Source organism: Trichechus manatus, unplaced genomic scaffold (assembly GCF_000243295.1).
Source record: "Trichechus manatus latirostris isolate Lorelei unplaced genomic scaffold, TriManLat1.0 scaffold00068, whole genome shotgun sequence".
In the NCBI taxonomy this organism is placed as follows: domain Eukaryota; kingdom Metazoa; phylum Chordata; class Mammalia; order Sirenia; family Trichechidae; genus Trichechus; species Trichechus manatus.
Genome location: NW_004444004.1, coordinates 8,750,064 through 8,759,765, shown reverse-complemented (window position 1 = coordinate 8,759,765; position 9,702 = coordinate 8,750,064). Strand labels below are relative to the sequence as shown.

At 36.6% G+C, this 9,702-nt stretch overlaps 1 protein-coding gene and 1 non-coding gene across 3 annotated transcripts in view; both read right to left on the bottom strand.

The window, feature by feature from the left end:
* HTR2C (5-hydroxytryptamine receptor 2C) overlaps positions 1-9,702 on the bottom strand; it is a 309,552-nt gene that overhangs the window by 265,348 nt on the left and 34,502 nt on the right. The window lies entirely within an intron of this gene.
* On the bottom strand, positions 6,857-6,985 carry LOC111821172 (small nucleolar RNA SNORA35). The gene has a single exon (XR_002824633.1). It is a non-coding gene; the product is annotated as a small nucleolar RNA SNORA35 (small nucleolar RNA).

Here is a 9,702-nt window from a genome sequence, read left to right as displayed (position 1 = left end):
AACTGCTGACCTTTTGGTTAGCAACCAAGCTCTTAACTGCTCAACTGCCAGGGCTCCTTAAAGGCACATGAGTATGTACCTCTGAAAAAAAAAATCTGAAAGCTTAGAATTTTCAGTGGGCCTAGGTGGAGGGTTTGTAGTAGTTTCTTAGCACTTGGAAATCACTGGGTTTTGTTTTGTTTTTATTTCTATTGTTGTGCTTTAAGTGAAAGTTTACAATTCAAGTTAGTCTCTCATACAAAAATTTATACATACGTTGTTATGTGACCTTAACTGCTCTCCCCATCATGCGATAGCGCACTCCTCCTTTCCACCCCTGATTTCCCATGTCCATTCAATTAACTCTTGACCCTCTCTACCTTCTCATCTTGCCTCCGGACAGGAGCGGCCCATTAAGTCTCATGTATCTACTTGAGCTAAGAAGCACACTGTTCACAAGTATCATTATATGTCCCATAGTCCAGTCTAGTCTTTAACTGAAGAGTTGGCCTCAAGAAAGGTTTTAGTTTTGGGCAGAAGTCACTGTTTTTATTAGTGAAAAGTACTAAGAAGATTTTCCCAAAAGACTTCAATTTCCCTGCTCATGCATAAACACACCAGAAGTAAGGGGGAAATCCTTTGTAGCAATGTTTATAAGTGTCCTGTGCATACAAATACAATATGGAAAAAGAAAATACCCTCAGTTCTAAATCTCAATAATTTACTTTCCTTGTAGCACTCATTTATGATTGAACATCTATTATAGGCCTTGTTTGTTTTTTTTCTCTTATTTCCACTTTCCATAAATTCTCTCCACCTCATCCCCCACCTTTAGCACCATGACCACCAATATCAATACTGAAAGAAAGCATAAGTCAGAGATAGACTTCTAGCTGAATTTAAATATATCCTGACACTTCTAAAATGAAAATTCTGTCTCTGTTTTTGATAAGCCACAAAGGTAAAAGAACTAAATATCAACTTAAGCAATGTTTGTATTTGAGCTTGTATTTTACATCTGCTATATTCAGAAGGCCCCAGATTTATCAATAAACATATAACTACTTTTATCATATCACATTTTTAAAGTACAGAATAAATATTAAACAAGAAAAATAATTTTCTCTTGCTCCTCAGATTCGTTTTACACTAGTTCTGTCTTCAACTTCTCCAGTTAATGGATAGGAACATCCGTGTGCATTATCAAAGGTGATGTATAATCCATTCTGATGGTTTAGGGCCACTTTTTCCACTCCCTGCAATAGGAAAACCCGCCAAGGGAAGTGGGCCTGCAGCCTTGAACCAGCTGGATTCACAGAAGACATCTCGGCTTCTTTGCGTTGATAGAGTACCTTGCTGTTCAATTGCTACAGTTCCACCCCAGAAAGCAGGATCTCTTTTGTTAGATGATTAACACTGGGAACAGGAGCAAGATTCCTGATATGAGGGTGGTAGAGAAACTGGGGAACAGGCCTCAGTTGTGAGAAGTGACAAAAGAGACCAGCGCTCAGCATTCATGCATTCCAGCTGAGTTGGCTGTAGCCTCAGTTCCCTGCAGCATAATGACAGTGTTCAGGCTCTGAAAATATGCAATGCCAGCTTCTCTTGGCAGAATCCCTTACCATTCTGGGGTTGCATCTCTATCACAAGGAATAAAAATATGGTTTTAATTCAATTAGGAAATAAAGGGCACTTGCTAGAAAAATTTTCACTTTGATTTAATGCAACAATTTTTTTTTTTCTTTTTGGTTTGGCATCACTTACCTGCAAGAAATGTTCTTCTCTGACACTTCTATGTCACTGGACACATTGGTGACAGAAGTGATTGACATAGAAGTTAAAGCAGGAAAGGAATTTTAAAGATCATTTACATCACCCTTACTGGAATGCCTTACAAAAATAGTCTCAAAAAAAAATTTCAGTGAATAGATGAATCCGGTTCAATCCCTCTTTTGCAGATGAAGAAACTAAAGCCAAAGGGAAGAAATAATTTATATACTCAATGACATAAATTTAACCAGTGGCACAGCCAGGACTAGAGACCAGAATTTCTGTGTCCTTATCCATTGTTCTTTTAGTACGTTTATTTTTGTTTCGTCATTTCCACTGTTGGCTAATGAACTATGAACTATATTCATCCCCATCCCCATAACTTTGTTCATGAGACCTCATACCTTCAATGTCCCAATGTCCTTTCTTCCTTCAGTCAAAATCCCCACCATCTAACAAGGAAGAGCAACTCCATGAAGTCATCCTTAACCGCTCTGGTACATCCATTTATCTCTTCTCTGAATTCCCAGTGCTTACTGAGTGAACCACAAATTTAGACTTATAATCACAAAGAGTTATAGGTTATTTCACAATGATTTAATGCTTATATCTTATTTCATTAATAAGTTTGTATGGTCCTCAGTGTAAGGAACCTTACTTTCAGTGCTTTTATATATGCCAGCATGTAACACTTAGGCTCATATGAGTGTATAAGAGATAAAGTGAGCATGTAATTTATCATTCAGATTGGCACACTTTGGACAGCCAAAGAAAGCATTATTAATATTTATGCAACAAGTGTAAACTGGGACTGTTTTTGACAAACTGGAATGTATGGTCACCCTAATAATAATTGACTTGCTCAGTATGTGTTAAATCCGAATCTTTCTATTGGTAATTGTACAGATGTCTGTTGTTGTTGTTATTAGGTGCTGTTGAGCCGGGTCCGACTCATAGCGACTCTGTGTACAACAGAATGAAACACAGCCTGGTCCTGCGCCATCCTCACAATCATTGCTATGCTTGAGCCCATTGCTGCCGCCCCACTGTCAGACCATCTCCTTGAGGGTGTTCCTCTCGTTTGCTGACCCTTTACTTTACCAAGCATGATGTCCTTCTCCAGGGACTGTGCCCTCCTGATAACACATCCAAAGTAAGGAGCATTCTGGCTGTACCTCTTCCAAGACAGATTTGTTCTGTACAAATGTCTAACTATGGGATATTGTTTACAATTTACCCTATTATACTGATTGGAATTATTTTTAAGATAATAATCACTGAAATAATTATGAAAAGTTGTGGAATGCTATTTACTAACTACTTATGTGTCATTTGTTTAAAAATTATCACGGATATTTCCACAAAGTATTCGTTTGTTGCCTTACTTTTTAAAGCTGCAAGGATAAATGTCATGTAAAACTTTTGTTGGTCCAGTTGTAATCACTCCAATATTGAAATTATGACTTAGAGTGGAAAAATTGTCATTGTTTTCAATTTCCTCCAGATAATAAAATATGAACTCTAATGGCTTTATAAGTAGGGGTAGGTGAAGTGGGGTGCTGTTAGGAGCTATAGATAAAAAGGCCTCAGATTTGAAGGTTAAAAATATTTGAATTTAAACATCTTATTCATAAAGTAGGAGCCCTAGTGGTGCAGTGGGTAAAGCACTCGGCTGCTAATAAAAAAGTCTGTGGTTCAAACCCAACAGCCACTCTGTGGTAGAAAGATGTGGCAGCCTGCTTCTGTAAAGATTTACAGCCTTGGAAACCCTATGGGCCCGTTCTATTCTGTTCTATAGGGTTGCTGTGAGTTGGAATCCACTGGAAGACAATGAGTTTGGTTTATTCGAAAAGTATGAAGGGAGACGTTAGTAACAGTTGTTGTTAGGTGCCATCGCGTTGATTCCGACTCATAGCCACCCTACGTACAACAGAAAGAAACACTGCCTGGTCCTGCGCCATCCTCACAATCGTTGTTATGCTTTGTTATGCTTGAACCCATTGTTACAGTCACTGTGTCAATCCATCTCATTGAGGGTCTTCCTCTTTTTTGCTGACCCTCTACTTTACCAAGCATGATGTCCTTCTCCAGGGACTGGATAACATGTCCAAAGTACATAACGGAGACAAGTAAAATCCATGATAAAATCATATAAAACTAACGACTGTCTAAAATTTTATAGCATTTACCCACCATCAAACTACAAATTTATAACTGAACATATTAACTTAATGAAATACAACTTTACTTAAATTTCTGTTAATAATCAAATAAGCTTCTTTTGGTACCATTTTCATGGTATAAATAATATATTTTTATGTTCAGATATTTAACAAGTTTCAGACATCCTAGGCAGAACAGGTCCATAGGTTCAATTTATTAATATTATTGCTAAATTAGAGGTTCAGTGATAAAAGTTGCCTACAGCAGAATTTTATGCACTTAAACAATGGTAGTTACACCATCTGCTCCAGATAGAAATCTGTCATCTCTATAGTAACGAAGGACAGATAGGCAATACAGACGCACCAACCTGGCAAGAGGGTAATTGTGACAAGGGAAGAAGCATTTCTGGGATAAATTGCTTTTTTTGTTGCTGTTGATTACCACATTCTATACTAAATAACACTTCATTCAACTATAAACTCACAGAAACAAACCCGTTGCCACTGAGTTGATTCCAACTTATAGCAACCCTATAGGACAGGGTAGAACTGCCCCATAGAGTTTCCAAGGAGTGGCTGGTGGATTCGAACTGCCAACCTTTATGGTTAGCAGCCATAGCACTTAATCACTACGCCACCAGGGTTTCCTCATTCAACTATAAGAAGATGTTAATCATGTAAAATTTATACCCTTTATTACAAAACTGTTTTATATTATGAGAGAATCTAAATAATCATGCTTTACCATCCTCAAAGCTTCAAATGAAATTGAAGCGCACCAGCAGGGGGAAGAAAAAAACCAAAAATAATTACAAGGGAAATAAAATAGCATGTTGCCCTCAGGATAAATGCTGAGAAAAGACATTATGTTGACAGATTCTCACCTACCCACATGGACCTGTAAGACAAACCCTAAGACTGTATTATTTTAAGAAACTAAGTTTTAAAAATCTGTTTAAAAGACTGCCTTTCCACATCTTGTTATCAGTGGAATACTTGTGTGTGTGGCTGGCTAGAGGTGTGTGGGATGTTCAAATAGCATTTATTCTGCATTAATTCAATGCAAGGAAAAAAATAATAAACTCCTGATCCTTATAACACTTTCAGTCACAAGGCTCAGTGGGTCATGTAGACACTCTGTCTTGCCATAGTTTTAAAGAAGTTTTTTTTTTTCCCCCCAAAATAAGGCAAATCTCTGGAACCTAAAGGCAAGGAGGTTTACATAAAGACACACACAAAACCAAACTGGTTGCCCGTGGGTCGGTTCCAACTCATAGCGACCCTATAGGACAGAGTAGAACTGCCCCATAGGGTTTCCAAGGAGTGGCTGGTGGATTCAAACTGCCCACCTTTTGGTTAGCAACCAAGCTCTTAACCAGTGCACCACCAGGGCTCCATCAAGACACAAGGTCTATATTTTTTCTACTCTCATTTCATATCATTCATATACTTGGCATTGAAATTCCTTTTATCTTTGGTTCAATAGTATCAGTAAAGGTGATAGTTGAAAGAACAATAATTTAAATCAAATACACTGAAATATTATATTAAAAAGTTTTTATAGTTTATCCTTCCCAAAAGTCAGGAAAAAAGTCTTTTTCTTTTTTTTTTTTTTTTACTGAGTTTTGTATTTCAATCAACAAGAATATATTTAGTTAAATATTTATTTTTCACTGATAGAGTTCATCTCAATTATCTGAAAATAGTAAATACAGAAAAATACTATAATGAGCTGCAAATTGTGTACATCATGTAACAATGTTGACCTAATTATTAGAACATAAGTATAACCTGGTGTCAGATCTATGAGCCCAATGTCCTCTCTGAAGAGAACCCTAAAGATTTTTTGGGAGGACAAGTTTATCATACGTAATGTTAACACAAAAATTTTGAAACCTTCCTTCAAAACGATTATTATTTAATATTATTATTTAATAACCTATCATAGATTCATGTTTCACAAATTAATCTTTTCTCAATTTTAAACGAGTTTTTAGCCTATATTTTATTTACCATGTAAAACCGTGCCTCATTTTATATGGTGCTAAAACTATGCTATTCAGTTTTTTAGGGTTTTCCTCTAGTTCTGGTGTTAAAAAAATTGATGACTGATTTCATTGATAATTTACATTAATTTCTCTATACACGATCATTTATTGAGCTTCTACATTATGCAAGGCACTGGGCTAGGTGCTGCAGTGCATAATAAAATGTATGAGAAGACACAGTCCCTGCTTTCAAAGAGGTTACAAATTAGCTAAGAAGATAATAAAATAAATGAATACTAAAAAATGGGAAATTGCCAAACTATGCAGTAGAGGGAGAGGTTAGTGGGGACTGAAATATTCAGGAAAGGTAACATGGAAGAAAGTAGGGACCAGGAATGGGTCTTGAAAAATGTAGCTGTATATTATAAGATTGAATTGGAAAGGGAATTTTGTCAACACTAGGTCTAAGTAGACTGTTATGTACAGGGAATAAAGAGGCTGGGGGAGGCTACTTTGTCAGAAAGCTAGTAGGAATGTGGGGCAAATAAAATACACAGGGCCAACATCTGCAAGATAATCACTATCCCATTTTCATTGCATCAAAAGGAGGAAACAATTTATTTCTCTTGTCCTACTAACATTTAACAAGCATTGTCTATTTGCTGGGGAATTTAAATGTGTTCATTTTGTCATGTAATCCGCATGACAACCTTAGATAATTCCAGTAGTGTCAACCTTGTTTTATGGAATAGGATACTGAGTCTAAGAGAGGTTAATATAAACTGCTATGAGTGACAGAGCTACTAATAATGTAATAATGATAATATTTATTGAGCACCTGTTTTTAGCCTAGTATGGATATAATCACCTTTATCTGGAAGTAGCAGTTACTGAACTGCTTGATTTGGCTCTCCAGCTCCTCATTTTTCTTAGACAGGATCACAGACCCAAGACATATGTACCCACCCGCATGCAGGAGTAGCCCACAGTGTGGCTTTCCCAGCTTTACGGTAGGATTTACTTTTGCACTGCTTGATGCCCAGTTGGTCAAGGGGGAGCCCAATGCGTCACTTGCCAGTGCTGTACACCGCAGAGCTGGGGCTGGGACCCTATGTTCCGGGCAGAGTAACCATCTTGGAGGAGATGGTGGGTAAGAGACCTGAAACATTGTAGGCTCCACTGCTTCATTCACTCAGCATGGCTACCTCACACATGGGTCAGCTTCAGGGGAAGGAAGTACATTTTTTAAATCAGGCATATCTAGGGTCATAATCCCAGCTCTGTTACTTACTAACTTTGAGGTCTTCGAAAATTCATAAGCTCTCTTGGCCTCTGTTTCCTCATATGTTAAATGGGATCACTAATAACTATTTCATTGACTGTTGTAAGAATTAGAAGAAATAACTTGCAGAGTCCAGTCCAGTACCTGACATTAGTTGGTGTTCAATAAATGATAGCTATTGTCATAACTAAACATCTCCTCACATGCCAATGGCAATTCTCTTTCTCTTTTTGCAAATTACTATTTGTGAGGAACTTGGTTAAACATATGAATTATCCCTTGTTTTTGTTTTTCCAATGAGAGGAGACTTATTTCCAAACTGTTGGTTAACCAGCTAGAATATAGATACTCCCTTCAATGTGAAGAACATTTGATGGCTAAAAATACAAAAAGATGGAAAGTATCATTGATATAAAATATCATATTAATTATATCAATATAATTAATACTATTAATTATAGATTTTAATATTTTACATTTCCTTTAGAAGACCATTCATTTATGAAGCTGTGGTCTCATCTAATTTATCATTTAGAAAAATACGTGTTTATTATTCCACAGTTTTGAAAAGCAATTGCAGTTGCCCAGAGTAATTGTTTTTTATTAAGTATGATTCCAAAAGCATAATCCTAAATAATAATAGTTTCAATATGTATGCACATCAAAATGCAATACTGTAGTAGAGATAATTCCACAAACAATACTTACGGAGTACCTACATGTGTTAGGGCCTGGATGAGGTATAAAAAGAAAAATAGACTGTTTAAAGAAATGGAAGAGATAATAATGGCAAATATGTATACAATCTATCCCAGTGTGTAAGCTTACTTCCTGAAAGCTTTCCCTCTGAAATACAGGCTTGGTTGATTCCTCCCTCTTTGCACATCCTCATTGCTTAGAGCACACTATTTGGCACTTTGTAACATTCTGCCTTTTTCTTTGCTTTAGGTCCATTAATCTTATCTCACCAATAAGATAGTGAGCAATCTGAGAGGTCAGAGATCTTGGCCAATAGTTACCTGTAACTCAAATAATACCCAGCATGGTGCTGATCACATAATAGCTCTCCATAATTATTTTGATTAATTAATCTAATCTTCAAGGGTGTATTATTCAGATACCTTAGCCCACTCATTCTTTACTATAACCTCCATAGACAAATACAAGAAGGAAAAAAAAGATGAAATTTAATTATCATCATTAACTATCAGTTCTGGACTCTTCTATCAGATGTTTACAGCAAATTGTGTGAAAACTTCCGAATAACTTACTTATAACTTCTGAATCCTTTCCCTGTGACAGGGGTATTTTGATATGCTCATTGTAGTATTTTTGCTTTTTAAATGCCAGGTTACACCTTTTTTAGTTTTAATGCAAACTTAATACATCGCTTATTAATATGAAGGGCCAAAAATAATGATCTTGGATTTATATAATTTTCCCCCCAAAATAAACTGAGGGCTTTATGTTCTCTGGGGTATGAGATCATAAAAAATAAAGAAGGCAGAGCCGCTGGATCCGTGTTCTGCCAACAACTACTACCCAGATTGTCACTGCCCTTCCCTAAGGGCTGTAGAAAACCTCACTATCCTTTTCTCTTCCTGTAATTCGGTGAATTTCCTTCTCACAGTTATAACTCTGCTGCAGGGATTCTCGATTAGCAAATTGTATGAGAGGAAGAAAAAAGAAATGATTTTTTGACAGAATGCAATGCCGGATAGCAATGGCACCAAAGAAAGCTGCCTGGGAACAGGTCGTGGATTATAATGTAGGGTACACAGAAACTAAATACAAATCACATTTTTTTTCCTTTTATTTCATTTGTTTTGGTGCCTTTCTTGGAAATCCGACATATAAATCAATCCCCTAAGAAGTGATGAACTTAACTCAACTTTTCCTAAAAGGTTGTCTAAGTACGTAAGATTCATTAAATAGATGATTCTTTTTTCAAAGTTGTGACATGGAAAAGCTTTGACCACACCAGAGTCCCAAACACCTGAAAACTGCCCTACCATGACATGACTCTGTAGCCACCTGGTGGTAGGGGATGTTTGTTGCAGGTATAATAATGAGAGTGCAATACCAAAATGTCAAATCTGTGTGACAAACATGAGAGATCCCGTCCCACTTTTCTAAATACCTAAAGGAGTTTCTCTTCTCCATGTTACTCTCAACTTATCTATCCAACCTTATCTCCTATTATTGAATATAACCCGTAAGGACACAGCCCCCATCAGCACTGCCACATTCAATGCTCAATGATCTTATAGTTTTCCCTAAGCTATTTGTTTCATGATAAGCTTTAAAGAAAAAAAAAATTTTTTTCTCATAGAATCTCTCTCTTAAAAAATGTACTTTCTAGCTCTGCCTTTATTTGATAAATTTGGAGAAGACCCTGAAAAATCAGGTTTCTTTAGCATGCTAGAGATACTCGGACACTTTTTTCCCCCCTTTTACTGTTAGACAATAACATAAAGATGTTTGTAAACTACAAAGTTGGCTTACTCTTAGGAGGCAC